The following is an 18,136-nucleotide window of genomic DNA, read 5'->3' on the forward strand; positions in this document are numbered from 1 at the left end:
GTCCTTGCTTTTCCAAGTCTTGTAAATACTACCTCAGAAATCCCTTCAACAATGTATGCACCACTGATGTCAGGCTCACTGGCCTGTAGTTCCCTGGCTTTTCCTTGTAGCCTTTCTTAAACACATTAGCTACCCTCCAGTCTCCCACTACTTTACCCATGGTTGCCAATGATATAAGTATCTCTGTAAGATTAGTACGGTTGGTTTGCATAGGCATGGTGGACTGAAGGGCCTGTTTCTATGCTGTATGGCTCTATGACTATTTTGTTAAATAGAAATAGGTGCAGCGTACATATGCATATGTTACTCTTGTCTGCAGAGAACATGACCCTGTGCTTTAATATATATGACATCCAGTACACACTAGTCTGACAATATTAAATTGGTTGTCACCATAATTCTCTGCACAGTTAGGATTATATCGTAAAGTTCTGTATTGCCAAATGGTGACTATGTTCCTTTTGTGGCTTTTATAACAAACACTATTCTCCCTAACTGCACTTTTCTTGATTATGTTTCTGTGTTGACTGGGTGAGTAAGTGATATATAATGTTCAATCTTTGAGGTGAACAGTAAAAAAAATCCTCCTTGTTAAAACACACAAAACACTTGCTGCTGGTCATTCAGATTGACAAGGCACTCAGGTTAATAAACACCCTTTCTTTCATTTCAAAAGCATGCTGTTTATAGACAGTAGGGAAAGGAAATAGGTGTCTGTAGCTCTGTCACAACTCTCCATAACAAATACTAGTTTTCAAATGAAACATTCAAACCATCTGCCCTCTCAGATATGTGTAAAAAATCCAACAGCACTATTTTGATGAAGAGTGAGCATTTCTTCTGGTTTGTTGGTCACAGCTTAGCAGGAGGTGATGGCCTAGTAGTATTATTGCTGGTCTGTTAATCCCAAGACACAGGTAATGTTCTGGTGGACCTTGGCTCAAATCCTACCATGACAGATTTTAATTCAATGAAATATGATTCTAGCAATACCATGAATCTGAAGCCGATTGGTGGGAAGAGCTCATTTGGTGCACTAATATCCTTTAGGGAAGAAAGTTGGCCATCCTTAACTGATCTGGCCTCCATGTGACTCCAGACCTACAGCAATGTGGCTGACCCTTCAAAGTATGGGCAATAACTATTGGCCTAGCCAAGGATGCACTCATCTCCTTCCCAACCACCTTCAACTGCTTCATCCAACACCTTCAACCTTCTCAACATCATAAGGTCAGAAGTGGGGTTATTCGCTGTTGATCGCACAGTGTTCTGCACCATTCGTGACTGAAACAGTCTATATTCAAATGCAAAAAGACATGGACAATATCCAATTTTGGGCTGACAAATGGCTAGTAACATTGACACCACACAAATGCCATGCTATGACCATCTCCAATAAGAGACAATCTAACCATTGCACTTTGACATTCAATGGTGTTACCATCATTGCATAACTCAGTATCAGCATTTTGCGTAGGGGTGGCACAGTAGTTTGCAATACTGCCTCAGTGCCCTGGGTTTGAATTCACTCTCAGGCAACTGTCCAGAGCTTGTACACTCTCCTTGTGTCTGGGTGGGTGAGCTCTAGTTTCCTCCTACAGCCCAAAGATGTGCAGGCTCAGTGGATTAGCCATGGTAAAATGCAAGGTAATGAGAACAGGGTGGCAGCTGGGGTTGGGTGAAGGTCTTTGGAAGGTCAGTGCAGACTTGATGGGCTGATTGGCCTCTTTCCACACAGTAGGGATTACTGTGGTTACAAGGGGGAACTTAAAGGGGAGATTCGAAGAGCTGAAAGAGGATATGAAAGGATACTGGTTTTTAAAATAAAGAAATACCTAAAGTTTTATGGGTACCTTAAGCTGAAAGGGACAACAAGGGAAAGAATAAGGTCCATTAAGTGTTACAGTGGTAATTTGTACTTGGAGTCAATGGATGTAATTAAAGTTCTAAATGAATACTTCGGGTCAGTGTTCATTAATGAGAGGTACATAGTGATTTTAGAAATCAGGGAGCAGGTCTGTGATGCAGTTGAAGAAATTTGCATACACAGTGAGGAGGTCTTGACAGGATTAAAAATAAATTAAGTTAAAAGACCCGGACAAAATGTATCCCAGGTTGTTCTGTGAGGAAAGGAGGAAATCGCAGGGGCACTGGCAATAACTTTCAATACCTCTCTGGCTGTCGCAGAGATGTGAGAGTACTGGAGGACAGTCAATGTGGTATCATTGTTCAAAAAAAGACGAAAACCAGAAAACTACAGACCTTTCGATGTAACCTCAGTGGTAGGGAAACTGTTGGGAGTAATCCTCAGGTACAGAATTAATCTGCATTTGGAGAGGTAGGGAGTAGTCAAGAACAGTCAGCATGTTTTTGTTCATGCTGACTAGATATCCTCACCTAATCTAGTCCCACTTGCCAGCATTTGGCCATTATCCCCCCAAAGTCAAGAGTGTGGTGCTGGAAAAGCACAGCCAGTCAGGCAGCATCTGAAGAGCAGGAGAAATGACGTTTCGGGCATAAGCCCTTCATCATCTCATTCCTGATGAAGGAATTATGCCCAATATGTCGATTCTCCTGCTCCTTGGATACTGCCTGACCTCTCATCCTCACTTTCTCCATATCACTCTAAACCCTTCATAGTCATGTACCCATCCATTTATCTTTTAATTATTGCAATCGTACCAGCCTCAATCACTTCCTCCGGCAGCTCATTCCATACACACACCACCATCTTCGTGAAAAAGTTTGCCCCTTGGGTCCCTTTTAAACTTTTACCCTCTCACCCTAAACATATGCCCTCTGGTTCTACACTCCCTCACACCAGGGAAAATATCTTGTCTATTTACCTTATCCATGCCTCTCATGATTTTATAAACTTCTATAAGGTAACGCCTCAGCCTCTGAAGCTCCAGGGAAAACAGCCCCATTCTATTCAGCCTCTCCCTATGGATCAAATCCTCCAACATCCTTGTGAATCTTTTCTGAACCCTTTCAAGTTTCATAACATTCTTCTGAAAGGAGCGAGACCAGAATTGAATGCAATATTCCACCAGTGGTCCAACCAATGTCCTGTACAGCTGCAACCTAACCTCCCAACTCCTGTACTCAATGCTCTGACCAATAAAGGAAAGCATGCCAAACGCCGCCTTCTCTATCCTATCTATCTGTGAGTCCACTTTCAGACGTAGTCTACTCGGACTCTTAATAAACATAGGAGTCTGACAGAAAAGGTAAGAGCCTTGGGATTCCCAGGAAATTTGGCAATTTGGATCCACAGTTGGTTGAGCGGCAGGAAGCAGAGGGTGGTAGTTGAGGGATGTTCCTCCAACTGGAAATCTGAGTCAGAAGGGGTCCAATGGAGGTCAGTGTTTGGACCTGTACTTCTGTGGTTTATTTCAATGATTTGGACTCTCTCCGATGGTACATCAGTTTTTTTTTTAGGTGTGGCTACAGAGGATTCCTACACTGAGCCTCACCCTCCTTCTCTGTCTCTGGATTAACCACCATGATTGAATTGAATGGTGATGTAGCTCAGGAGGTAGAATGGGTTTCTCCTGTTCTATGCCAGGGAAGTTTGGTTGAAGCAGAGATGAGTCGCTTGCCTGGAGTCTGAAAAATTATATTTTACAGCCTCAAATCTTGTATTTGGAGTCCACACGTTCTGCCTTCTCAAAGCACAGAGACAGCAGAGGAGTAATCCGTATTAGCGCCGCTCTCCATCACACCACTGACCACCTTGTCACCCTGAAACAAAGCTAATCTGTTCATTACAATTCTAATATCATAATAAAGACATTCATTTTGTGGGAGGATTATTGATGCTAATTCCCCATATCTTTTTATTTTGTGCCTTTTGGCAGCAAGGGAAGCTGAACTCATTTGAATGAAGTCCGTATCTGCTACCATTTGCCCCTGTTTTAATTTGATAGGATTCACCAGGAAGGCAATCCATTTATCAGAAAGGGGTTTACTGACTGTCTGATACTGAGTGATAACATCTTAAGCCTTCATTAGAGTTAAACCTTCTGAAAGTCTTGTAATCCAAATCAAAACCACAGTAACCTCCAGTGATTAAAGTTGTATTGAATTCACCTTGAAGAAATCTTTTTGCATTTAATTAGGACACAGAAATGACAAAAGATTTATTTTTGCTCTTTATGATTCCTGTAGAAATATGTTACAGTTTGCAACATGTTACAGCACACCCAACTATCCCGTTTACCAGGCAAAAGTGAGGACTGCAGATGCTGGAGATCAGAGTCAAGATTAGAGTGGTGCTGGAAAAGCACAGCAGGTCAGGCAGCATCCAAGGAGCAGGAAAATCGACGTTTTCATTCCTGATGAAGGGCTCCTGTCTGAAATGTTGATTTTCCTGCTCCTCGGATGCTGCCTGACCTGCTGTGCTATCCCTTTTTCCAGGCTATTTGACTGTGGGAATCACCACAGCCGAGCTTGCTTTATCCTGTCCATCAGGAACCCTGATGAAGAGCTTATGCTCGAAATGTTCACTCTCCTTCTCCTCGGATACTGCCTCACTGCTGTGCTTTTCCAGCACCACACTTTTTGTCTCTGGATTAACAGTCCAGTGATAATACCACGAGACCATCACCTCCCCTTATTGCATGGCTGAGCAAGCTTGAGGCTGAGTGACCTTCTCCTATTCCCAACTCATGTTGATGTTTGGAAATGAAAAGTGAACTTAAGGTTAGAAGTCAGACTTTTGGGCTTTCTACTAACAGAAGTTGAGACATTCAGAAGGATAGGATAGGAGTGACTTTGGATCGACAGTTTTACATCAGACCATAAAAATAGGAGCAGAATTGGACCATTTGGCCCATTGAATCTTCTCTGCCATTCGATCATCTCTATCTTAAATACACTCAATGTCTTGGTTGCCACTGCCTTCTGCTGCAATGAGTTCCACTGGCTAAAGAAATTTCTCCTCATCTCAGTTCTAAAGGGTTGCCTTTGGGTTCTAGACTGTCCTATGAGTGGAAACATCTTCTCTAGGGCCATTCTATCCAGACCGCAGTATTCTGTAAGTTTCAATCAAATCTCTCTTCATCCTTCTAAACTCCATCACGTACAGACCCAGAGTTCTCATCTGTTCCTCATATTACAAGCCCTTCATTCGTGTAAAACTCCTCCGGCCACCCTCCAATGCCAGCACATCTTTTCTTAGATACAAGGCCCAAAACAATTCACAATACTTCAAATGCAGTCTGACCAAAGAATTATACAGCCTCAGCAGTATATCTCTGGTCCTGTATTCCAGCTCTTTTGAAATGAATGCTAACATTATATCTGCTTTTCTAACTGCCAATTGAACTTACATGTTAACCCGAAGACCATCCTGAACTAGGACTCCCAAGTCCCTTTGTGCTTCAGATATCTGAAGCCTTTCACCATTTTGAAAACAGTCTATGCCTCTATCCTTCCAACCAAAATGCATAACTTCACACTTTCCCACATTGTATTCCATCTGACACTGCTTTGCCCACTCTCCTAGCCTGTGCAAGCCCTTCAACAGTGTCCTCACTTCCTTAACACTACCTGTCCCTGAACCTATCTCTGTGTCACCTGAAAACGTGACCACAATGGCCTCAGTTCCTTTGACCATGTGTGATGCGAATAGCTGTGGTCCCAACATAGACCCATGTGGAACTCCATTAGTGACCAGCTGCAATCCTGAAAAAGACCACTTTATTCCTACTCTTTGCCTTTTGTCAGTCAGCTAATCCTCTATCCCTGCCAGCACCCTTCCCCTAACACCATAGGCTCTTATCTTATTTAGCAGCCTCCTATGTGACACCTTGTCAAAGGCCTTCTGAAAATCCACAGAGATCCCTTAGCCTAACTTTGCACATTACTTACAAATTTTAACATATTTATCAGGCATGATCTCTCCTTGACAAAACCATGCTGACTCAGCCCTATTTTACCATACAATTTTAAGTACTCTGAAATCTCATCCTTAATAATGGACTCTAAAATCTTACCAACGACTGAGGTCAGGCTAACTGGCCTATAATAATTTCTCACCTTCTGCCTCCCACCCATCTTAAACGGCGGTATTAAATTAGTAATTCCCCAGTCTTCTAGTACTCTCCCTGACTCCAGTGATTTCTGAAGGATCACCACCAGTACCTCCACAATCTCTTCAGCTATCTCCTTCAGAACTCTGGGGTGTAGTCCAGTTGATTTACCCACCTTCAGACCTTTCAGCTTCCCCAGCAACCTCTCCTTTGTGATGGCCATTACACTCACTGGATTAGAGTGGTGCTAGAAAAGCACAGCAGGTCAGACAGCATCCGAGGAGCAGGAAAATCGACGTTTCGGGCAAAAGCCTTTCATCAGGAATAGGAGATGAAGGCTTTTACCCAAAATGTCGAATTTCCTGCTCCTCGGATGCTGCCTGACCTGCTGTGCTTTTCCAGCACCACTCTGATCCAGACTCGGGTTTCCAGCATCTGCAGTCCTCGTTTTTACCCGGCATTACACTCACCTCTGCCCCCAACTCTATTGAAATTCTGGAATACTGCTGGTGCCTTCTGCTGTGAAAATGGAAGCAAAGTATATATCTGGTTTCTCCACCATTTCTTTGTTCCCCATTACTACTTCTCCCACCTCATTTTCCAGCAGTCCAATGTTGACTCTTACCTTTTCTGTATTGGAAACAAAAGTCTTGCAATCTTCTTTTGGATTATTAGCCAGCTTTTTCTCATATTTCATTTCTTCCCCCACCCACACCCACTTTATTTCTTTTTTAGCAGTCCTCTGCTGTTTTTTAAAGGCTTCCCACTCCTCTGGCTTCCCACTGATCTTCTCCACATTGTATGCTTTTTCTTTTGCTTTCATGCTGTCCCTGATTTCCCTCATCAGCCAAGGTTGCCTTGTCCTCTTTTGTGTGTACACATACTTCTAACTACTTGGAAGTTTTAATCACATCCCCGTAAATTGAGCCAAGTTCCTCGTAGAAAGGTAATTTTGCACAGAAGCAAGAACCAGATCAGTTAAGAACTTTGATTGAATGATTAAGCTAATTGTCCGCTCAGACTAAGCCTGGTACCAGTTACTCAAGTTGAAAATTAGTGCTGTGATGGAACGTGCTACTGTTGCAGAAATACTTTAAACCAAATAAATCATTAAAGAAATTCAATTCGGAAAAATGCACACTCAGTCTAGTTCTGAATGTCACTCTTCAGGGATGATGCAAACACGTTGGAGAAAAGGTTCACAAGAATGATTCCGGGGATCTGAAATTTCAGTCAGAGGATAGATTGGTGAAGTTGGAATTCTTTTCCTTGGAGCGGAGAAGGCTAAGAGGAGATTTGATTGAAGTTTTCAAAATCATGAGAGGTATACACAGAATTCTCAGGGAGAGAGCCACCCCCCCACCACCGCCACCCCCCTCCCCCACCCTCCATTCGTAATCATGAATGACAGAGCATGGATTTGGAGCAGTTTTCAAAAGAAATAAATGTGATATGAGATTGAACCTTTTCACATAGTGGGCCATTCAGGTCTGGAATACAATCCCTGGAAGTGTGGGATACACAGGTTCAATCAAGGCATTAAAGAGTGTATTAGATAATTATTTAAAGTGAATCAATGTGCAGGGTTATGGGCAAAGAGAGGGCAGTGGAGGTAAGCCATGATGTTCAAAAATCATAGAACATAGAACAATACAGTGCAGAACGGGCCCTTCGGCCTTCGATGTTGCGCCAACCTGTGAACTAATCTAAGCCCATCCCCATACACTATCCCATCATCATCCATGCACTTATCCAAGGATTGTTTAAATATCCCTATTGCGGCTGAGTTAACTACATTGGCAGGCAGGGCATTCCACGCCCTTACCACTCTCTGAGTAAGGAACCTGCCTCTGACATCTGTCTTAAATCTATCATTCAGAGAACCATGGAGTCAATGGTCTCTGTGATATCTTCTATAATGCCCATGGGAATCACGAATTAATCTCCATGTTGAGTATGCGTCCCCTTGGTAATAGGCAACAGCCTTCCTAGCAGGAAAGACTTTTATAAAGCAGGCCCATGGATGGGTCCACAGAACTGTCTGTCCTCTGTTGGGACTAGTTTATGTACACCATGAATAATTATTGGTATTCAACAATAATCAATGTTCCTTTCCTGTTGGAGTTATTATAGCCTCCTCCTGTACCATTATGATTCCGTCCTTCTGTGAGTACAAGGTCGTGATCAAGAATTGTGAAACTAATCCTTCTTAGAGATGCTTCACATGCCAATCTTCTATAGATTATTCGGGTGTGTCAGGGTTTATCATCATATTCTTGGTAGGAAAGTTAATAAATGTTGCCTGTTGTTCTGCAAACGCACAACATGAAGACGGATATTGGGTTGCTGTGCAACAAGGCATCTTATAATTTAATGTTTTGTTTAAATAAAGAAGAGGAAATTTGGTGGGATGAATGTAATATGTCAAATATTAACATAAATTGTTGCTGATCAGTTGCATGATAGAATATGAAAAAATTTAATATTTTTCATTAGTTTTCTGAAGGATTGCTTTTTATGTATTCAAACGTTGATTTAAAGCAAAGAGGGTAGTCTGCTAATATGATGGATATGGTGAATAGCCAAGGTCTTTTCCCCAAGGTGGGCGACTCCAGAACTGGAGAGCATATGTTTAAGGTGCGAGGGGAAAAATTTAAAAGGGACCTAAGGGGCAACTTTTTCATGCAGAGGGTGGTGTGCGTTTATGGAATGAGTTGCCAGAGGAAGTGGTGGAGGCTGGTACAATGACAGGATTTAAGAGGCAGCTGGATGGGTTTATGAATAGAAAGGTTTTAAAGGCGTATGGGCCACATACTAGCAAATGGGACTAGATTAATTTAGAATATCTGGTTGGCATGGATGAGTAGACAGAAGGGTCTGTTTTCGTGTTGTACACTTATATGACTCTCTGACTCTATGATTAGCAATATCATTGACTAAGTAAACGTGAAGTAGGAACAGGTGGGATGAGTGTTTGGAAGGAGCTTTTAGGCTGAGCAATTAATAAACTCCTTCCACAAAGAGATGTGTTTTGATATCTGTCGGGCAGACAGTCTTGGATCTGATTTCAGATGAATGTCTGACAAGTCTGGTATTATATTCAGTATCTGATTTGATAGCAAATCTAAGGGAACAGATTTTCCCCAATGATGGGCAGGGACTCTGGCTTAGCCTGATGGTGCAGGAGCCCTGATTCGGGAAGTGGAAATCCCACCTCTGAACACAGCAAGCAATATTTTCACCAGAGAGAATAATCTTCTCAATGTCATTGGGGACATTGAGAGGGGCCAATTGGATTTAGGGTCCAATTGCAGTTGAAATGGAGGCAATCTTGTTAGTGGGATATCTAAAGTATGACTTATAGTTTTTTGACATTTGTGCAAAAAAGTCTAAAGTTCTCAAGCTTCTAAACTTTTTAATACAAAACCAAAGGTTCAAAAATGCCACTACCTGCAATTTCACTAGTCGTCTGTAAGTTTGAAGACTACCATAAAAATTTAAATGCCACATGATTAATTCTCCAGCCTATCATTATTTTGGTGATGGTCTTGTAATCCTACAGTTTGATTGGCAGTATAATTCTTCCAAATGGGCCTATGAAGACAAATATATATTTTCATTGGGGATTAAGGGTTTCAATCCAATATTTGTCTTAAATTGATTAAGGACTTGAAGGGATTTAAACAAAATGATTTTTTTTGTTTCAATGTTAGTGTCATTTTGAATCTACAATATTCATTTAAAACTCTGTTTTAGTTAATCTCAGAGGTCAACCCATGGTGAATATTGAGTGAGCTGGTGGCCTTGAAGGTGTAAAGGCAAAAATACTTTAGGTTTTGAGTTGTGACAGAAAGTGTGATTTAATATCAGTTACTTTTGAGAATGGAGTTTTGAATTTGAAGTAGTGACATATGGGTTCTCTGCGTGCCTGAAATAGTTCAATAATTTACTTATAAGTATTTCTGTAGCCATGGTGATTTATTTTAAAAGCACAATACTCCAAAAGAGTAATGAATTTTGTTTCTATTTGTAGAATTTTCTGAGCAAACAGGTAAACAGTTGTGTGTTAAGCTCCTGTTTGAAAGGTCAAGCTGTTTATCTTTTTTTCCTTGATAAGGGGAACTACATACAGCTTGGGGAATAAAAAAGACATTTAGTGGTTTAAGTTTGAGCAGTTCTGGAGAGCTCATAGCAGAAGTTGGTTGTGTAATGCAGTTGTCTCTGAGAAGGGGAGGATGGCTTAGAATTGATAAAAATAGAAAACCTCACTGCAAGGAGGTTCCAGTCCAAAGGTGTTGGTTAAGACCTTGGAGGAGTTTAGAGAAGCAGAGAAAGTCTAATCTCGGTAATGTGAGGAAGAGGCTCCCAGATTCTCATAACTAGGAATTAAAGCCATAGTTAATTCAAATCCTATATGATATTGAGAAGACTAATCTCTCTGGTATTTGAGCACTGTAATGGGAAGCTGTTGGAATTAATGAAATTGCTTTTTGCAGTTTGTTTTAGAACCTTTATATGTAAATAATTTGGCTTATTCTTTTTTTCAGGATAACTTCCTATAATCCATAATAAATTTCTGTTTTATTATCATAAGTAAATCTGCAGCATTGCAGTTTTTTTTAGTTTCAGTAAAAGACCCACCTCATTAAAACTTAAAACAAAATATGATCCATCAAGCCAGTTTTCAGTCTGGAATCTGATTTGTATAATAATAACATTATTTGGAATCAGAACAGAATTAAATTCTCCCAAGGGCTATGAAGGACCATTGAGTTGGGTGAAGATACATAGAGGGTGTGAGAGGTTCATCACAAGTTGGTAGAGGGGACTATATGATGGTCCACAGGGGATTGCCATTGAGAGTATGGTAGCCATGGGTCTTCAGGGAGGATATATGTGTGCCATGCATTAGGATGGATGGAGTATGGTGACTGTGTCGGCAATGAGGGAGTGTGAAGGGGGAGTCAGGGCCTAGGAGCTGGTCTTAGCTTCATAGCATGTTTTTCCAACTGGGATGAAAACCCAAAACACTGAGATAGGCCTTTGGTTCATGCGCACCCAGCAGAAAAACAGCTAACATCAATGGCCCAGACTCCAGCCAGTACCCACATGCCCAGAATAAAAAGCCATGGATCATATCACTTTAATGTTAATTAGGTTACAAATAGGAATAGATGTCCTGTTCCTTTCTCAATACATTGCATTGGATCTTTTACATCCACATGACAGGGTGAATGATGGCACCCCGACAGAGCAGCTCTTGCTCATTCATGCAGTCAAGTGTAAGCCTAATCAAGTTCTCAAACCTGTGGTGTAGAACTCAAATCTGTACGGTTCTATCTCACAGCAGGAGGTGTTGGTTGATAGCCAGGGCAGGACTTCTACACTTAATGGTAAGGTCTTGGAGACAGTTTCTGAACAACGAGACCTCGGAGTGCAGGTACATTGTTCATAGAGCACAGAACATTACAGTGCAATACAGGCCCTTCAGCTCTCAATATTGCACTGCCCTGTGAAACCAATGCGAAGCCCATCTAACTGACACTATTCCATTCTCGTCCATATGCCTATCCAATGAACATGTAAATGCCTGTAAAGTTGGCAAGTCTACTACTGTTGCAGGCAGTGCATTCCACACCCCTATTACTCTCTGAATAAAGAAACTAACTCTGAAAGTGGAGTCTGTGATGGACAGGATAGTGAAGAAGGCGTTTGGTGTGTTTGCCTTTATTGGTCAGTGCAATGAGTATAGGAGTTGGGATGTCGTATTGCGGCTGTACAAGACTTCTAGAATACTGCATTCATCTCTGGTCTCCCTGCTACAGGAAGGATGCTGTCAAACTTGAAACGTTTCAGATAAGATTTACAAGGATGTTGCCTATTGAAGGGTTTGAGCCAGAGGGAGAGGTAGAATAGGCAGAGGCTGTTTTCCCTGGAGTGTCAGAGGATGAGGAGTGACTTTATAGAGGGCATAGACAGGGTGAATAGCCAAAGTCTTTTCGCTGGAGTGGGAGAATCCAAAACTAGAATTCATAGGTTTAACATGAGAAAGGAATGATTTATAAGAGGCAACCTTTTCACACAGAGCTAGTGGTGGAGGCTGTTACAATTTCAACATTTAAAAGGCATATGGATGGGTATATGAATAGGAAAGGTTTGGAGGGATATGGGCCAAATGGGTCTAGATTAATTGAGGATATATGGTTAGCGAGTTGAACTGAAGGGTCTATTTCAGTGCTGGACATCTCAATGGTATCTGTGACTGAGCGACATGGCTGGCATCAGGCTGGTAGTCAGGCTTGATTGTCCTAACCGCCCCACTTCCATACCACGCTTTGGCAAATAATCTTGCCAAAACCATTTAAGGCCACAAGCAGAAATAACTACTTGGATGAACCATCAATGGATGGCAATGTCTGTAGAGTCATAACCCATAGAATGACGGAGGTTTTACAGCTTGGAGCATGGCCAATCTATCCATGTGGTCTATGCTGGTGTTTCCATTCTCCTCATTAGCTTCTTTGGACCTCACTTCCCCAAACCGTGTTAGCGTGCCTATCTAGTTCTCTCTACTTCGGACTCAAGAACTTTCCTGATGCCAGACACACATCAAGGGGAGAGCTGATAAGAGAAACATTATTTCACTGTAATCCAGGCAACATTCATCTTCTCAATGCTGTAGAATTTCTTCCAATTCCTGGATGTGTCTTCATCTCATTTCTTTCTTTCCTCTCTAGTCCACAGTGGGTGATTTCCATTAACATCATCTCCTAAAATTCTGAAGAGGCATCTTTATTCTTTCAAATTTGATGTGAAATCCCATGAGAAAAAAAATTCAAAAGGAATAATTAATCCTTAGTGGAATTTTGAAATGAACAAGTCGCAGATGTGAGATTCTAGTGGCAGGTTGAGAGAACAAAAGGATTTTATTGAGCTGTATGTAACAGATGTGTTTGAGATATTGTCTGCTTGCTTTTGTTCAATAAACTGTTTTTAGTTTCTTCTCCTTGAAAGCAGACTGATAGAGTCATAGAATCCTATAGCACCGAAATAGGCCCAAACTGGTCCATGCCGAACAAAATGGCCATCCACGCTAACTCCATTTCCCTCCACTTGGCTCATATCCTTTTAATCCTTTCCTATCCATATATTTATCCAAATGCGGTCATAGAGATGTACAGCATGGAAACAGACCCTTTGGTCCAACCCGTCCATGCCGAACAGATATCCCAACTCAATCTCGTTCCACCTGACAGCACCCAGCCCATATCCCTCCAAACCCTTCCTATTCATATACCCATCCAGATACCTTTTAACTATTGCAATTGTACCAGCCTCCACCACTTCCTCTGGCAGCTCCTTCCATGCATGTACCACCCGCTGCATTAAAATGTTGACCCTCAGGTCTCTTTTGTATCTTTCCCCTCTCACCCTAAACCTATGACCTCTAGTTCTGGTCTCCCCCACCCCAGGGAAAAGACTTTGTCTATTCACCCTATCCATGCCCATCATGATTTTATAAGCCTCTCTAAGGTCATCCCTCAGTCTCCAATGCTCCAGGGAAAACAGCCTTGCATGTTCAGCCTCTCCCTATAGCTCAAACCCTCCAACCATGGGAACATCCTTGTAAATCTTTTCCGAACCCTTTCAAGTTTCACAACATCCTTCTGATAGGAAGGAGACCAGAATTGCACGCAATATTCTAAACATGGCCTAACCAATGTCTTGCACAGCCATAACATGACCTTTTCAATGACTTTTTAATGTTGTTATATGTACCCGCCTCAACCACTTCTGCTGGCAGCTTGATCCATATATGAACCACCTTCTGTGTAAAAACGTTGCCCGTCAGCTTCCCTTTTATTCTTTCCCCTGTATCCTTAAACTGGTGCCCTATAGTCCTCTATTTCCCAATACTGGGAAAAAGACTCTGTGTATTCACCCTAACTATGTCTTTCATGATCGTGTACACCTCTGTAAAGTCCCCCCCCTCAGTCTCCTGTGCTCTAAAGAAAAAGTCCTAGCTTGTCCAACCTCTCTCTCGAGAACTCAGACCATGAGTCCAGTCAACATCTTTGTAAATTCCTTCTGCACTCTTTCCAGTTTATTAACATTGTTCCTATAGCAAGGTGACCAAAACTGAACACAATACTCCAAGTACGGTCTCACCAACATCCTGTAAAACTGCAACATAACTTCCCAACTTCTGTACTGATGAAGGCCAGTGTGCCAAAAGCCACCTTCACTGCCCTGTCTAGCTGTGACTCCACTTTCAGAGAACTGTGAACCTGAACTCCAAGGTCCCTCTGTTCCACTACACTCCTTCAGGCCCTACCATTCAACTCTGACCTTGATTTGACTTTCTAAAGTACAAGGTCTCACACATATATATAGTAAACTCCATTTGTCATTTCTGAGCCCACTTCCCCAGCTGATCAAGGTCCTGCTGTAATTTCGGATAATCTTCCTCACTGTCCACGATATCACTTATTTTAATGTCATCTGAAAACTTACTAATCATGCTTTGTAATTCTCATCAAAATCATTGCTATAGATAACAAACTACAATTGGCCCAGCATTGATACCTGAGGCATTCCACTAGTCACAGGCCTCCAGTCCAACAAGCATCCTCCCACTATTACCCTCTGCTTCCTACCATCAAGCCAATAGAAATTCCTGTGACCATAGAATTTCCTGTGGTTATGATCATGAATGAATAGTCAATAGGCTGAATAGCCTGCTTCATCTTTCATTCTTCCATAGGATGTGGACAACATTGACATGGCTAGCATTTATTGTTAATTCCTGATTGCTCCCACTTCATGGGGAAGTAGGGATGGAGAACATTCTTAGGATTGCCAGCTATCTCCTCATCACCTGAAGGATGAAAGAATTGCATTGCCATGGATACTGCAGAGGCTTGGTGGCCAGGCCTGGTAAGATTTCCTTCCTAAACGATATCAGTGAATGCAGTGATGGGTATCATAACCAGCTGGATCTTATTGACTATGAGATCCCTGATTGTGTCTGTTAACCTGGACATATATAAACAGGGATTCAGAGAGTCTCCTCAGTCGAGGGACCAGCACTAAACTGTTGGTCACAGCCCATGTACAGTGCACATGTAAATAAAGGATGTCTTGGTAACAGGATAATGACCTCGGTGCAGTTATTTCAGTAAACCAGATCAGTTTTACAATAATTGATGATTTTGTTGGTGAACATTACTGAAACTTGCCAGGCCATTTTAGTGGGCAGTTAAAAGTTATTGTGGGTCACATGTAGGTCTAACAGGCAAGGATATTAGATTTCCCTCTCTGAGGGGCAATTGTGAAGCAGATAGCAATGATAGATGCCATTGACACCATTATTGAGACTAGCTTTATAACTCCAGATTTTTAAAATTTGAATTCAAATTCCACCATCTGCCATGTGGAGTTTGATCCTATGTTTTTAATCCAGTGACATTACCACTACAGCACCACCTCCCGAGCCTGCGCTATAGGATCCTTTGATTTAGTGAATCTTCAATATGAACTGAAACATACCTATGACCTCCTATGACAGAGGAGGTCCTGTGAACGTTACCCCTCTAACTTTCAATAGATCTCCAGCCATGATAAAATGGAGGCATTAGAATGGGGCATTTACTCAGGGCTGGGAAATAGAGCTAGGCAGCAGCTGTTAAAGGGCTGCTGTTCATCTTTAAAGGTTTTCAGCTGCTGACATTGTCTCACCTCTTTACCAATGCAATATTGTTGCTCCCAGTGTTGCGAGGGAAATGTGTACACATTGGAAAACTTGGTCATTTGCTCAGAATGCTTAAAAGCTCATGTTCAAGGGGTTGAAGCAGAGGAAGGTGCCTGTTTTTGAAGGGGACAGTGACAGCAGAGATTGATTGAGTTTTTTGAAGAAATGATCGAGGGGATTGATGGTGGCAGAACAATAGACATTGTCTACATGGTCTTCAGCAAAGCTTTCGGCAAGGTTCCGCATGGTAGACTGAATTACTAAAGTTAGATCACATGGGATTCAGGGGAGGTAGCCAACTGGATTTTTAATTGGCTTGCAAGTGGTGGTGGAGAGTTGCATTTAATACCGGAGGCCTGTGACCAATGCTGTGCTGCAAGGGTCGGTGTTGGGTCCACTGCTTTTTGTCATTTATATAAATGATTTAGACATGAATAGAGGAGGTATGGTTAGCAAGTTTGCAGATGACACCAAACTTGGTGTTGTAGTGGCCAGTGAAGAAAATTATCTCAGAGTACAATGGGACCTTGACCAGATGGGCTGATGGGTCCAGGGGTGGCAAATGGAGGTTAATTTAGATAAATGTGAGATGCTGCATTTTGGAAAGGCAAATCAGTGCAGGGCTTACACAGTTAATGGTAAGGTCCTGGGGAGTATTGCCGAACAAAGAAATCTAGGCAGGGTCATGCTTCCTTGAAAAGGGAGTCACAAGTGAAGAAAGTGTTTGGCACATTTGCCTTCATTGATCAGAACATTGAGTATAGGACATTGATGGGGCCACTTTTAAAATGGTTTGTACAATTTTGGTCTCCTAGCTGCAGGAAAGATGTTATTAAACTTAAGAGGGTGCATAGAAGATTCACAGGGAAGTTGCCAGGACTGAAGGATTTGAGTTATGGTGAACAGGTTGGAGCTATTTTCTATGGGGGAGTCAGAGGTTGAGGGGCGACCTTATAGAGGTTTATTAAATCATAAGGGGCACGGATAGGGTGACGAGCCAAGGACTTTTCCCCAAGGATGTGGAAATGCAAAACGAGAGGGCACAGGTTTAAGATGAGAGGGGAAACATTCAAAAGGTACCTGACAGGCCACCTGAGAGGAAAGTGGATCTAAGATTAATGTTATCAACTAAAACAAGAGAAATTAAAGACAAGAAAATAGAGCTGGATAATGTAAACTGGGAAATTAGGTTAAGGGATAGGTTGGTCGAGATGCAGTGGCATAATTTATTTAAATGAATTTTTAATGATACTTAGAAAATATGAAGAAAAACTGCAACAAATAGTATGGACCAAAATAGAAATTTATTTTCATGTGTAAACTATGTAAAATACAGTGAGATGTTTTATAAGTCGACCAACATGACATCTATATTGATGGCAGAGGTCATATATAATAAGAAGAAAAATGAAAAATTAAGACAATGTTCATCACAGTTCAGTTAACAGCTCCTGGGAAAAGCTGATTAAGGAATGATGGAATACCCTGAAGGTGCAATTCCAGGACAAGATACAGTACCTTTGAATGGAAACTGAAAAAGCACAGGGGTGTGAAGTGCAGTACTGTTCACTAAACAAGCACTTAGGATGGGAGAGGTGTGTGAAGATGCAATACTTTTCGTTAGAAACTGGAAAAGTACTTGGAAGTATAAGTACTTACAGTTGGAAGTGGGAAAAGAACTGGGGTAGAGATGCAGTATTGAACATTTATTTATTAGGAAACTAGAATAATAATTGGCAGGAGAGATGCAACACTTTTAGTTGGAGATGAGAAAGGTACAAGGCATCAGGGAGATGTGCAGTACTTTCTCTGGGACTGAAAAAACTAATAACATATATCATAATATCTCCTAAATAATTGAATTACATAAGATTAATAAGGACAAGGAAATTAGAGTCTGATAGAAAGCTAACTAGAAATATAGCAACAGATACTGAAAGTTTCCAAGCACACTTAAAAACAAGGAGAGACAGTTAGAAGCAATGAGGAATTTGCAACAGCAACAGTATTTGATGGATTAGGTAAAAACAATGACTGCAGCTGCTGGAAACCAGATTCTGGATTAGTGGTGCTGGAAGAGCACAGCAGTTCAGGCAGCATCCGAGGAGCAGTAAAATCGACGTTTCGGGCAAAAGCCCTTCATCAGGAATAAAGGCAGAGAGCCTGAAGCGCCTCCTTCACTGCCTTTCCCACACCACCAGACGCCTGGAGGAAGAACTACTCATTTTCCGCCTCGGAACAATTGAACCCCAGGGCATCAATGTGGACTTCAACAGTTTCCTCATTTCCCCTTCCCCCACCGCACCCTAGTTCCAAACTTCCAGCTCAGCACTGTCCCCATGACCTGTCC

Source organism: Chiloscyllium plagiosum, chromosome 1 (genome assembly GCF_004010195.1).
Source record: "Chiloscyllium plagiosum isolate BGI_BamShark_2017 chromosome 1, ASM401019v2, whole genome shotgun sequence".
In the NCBI taxonomy this organism is placed as follows: Eukaryota; Metazoa; Chordata; class Chondrichthyes; order Orectolobiformes; family Hemiscylliidae; genus Chiloscyllium; species Chiloscyllium plagiosum.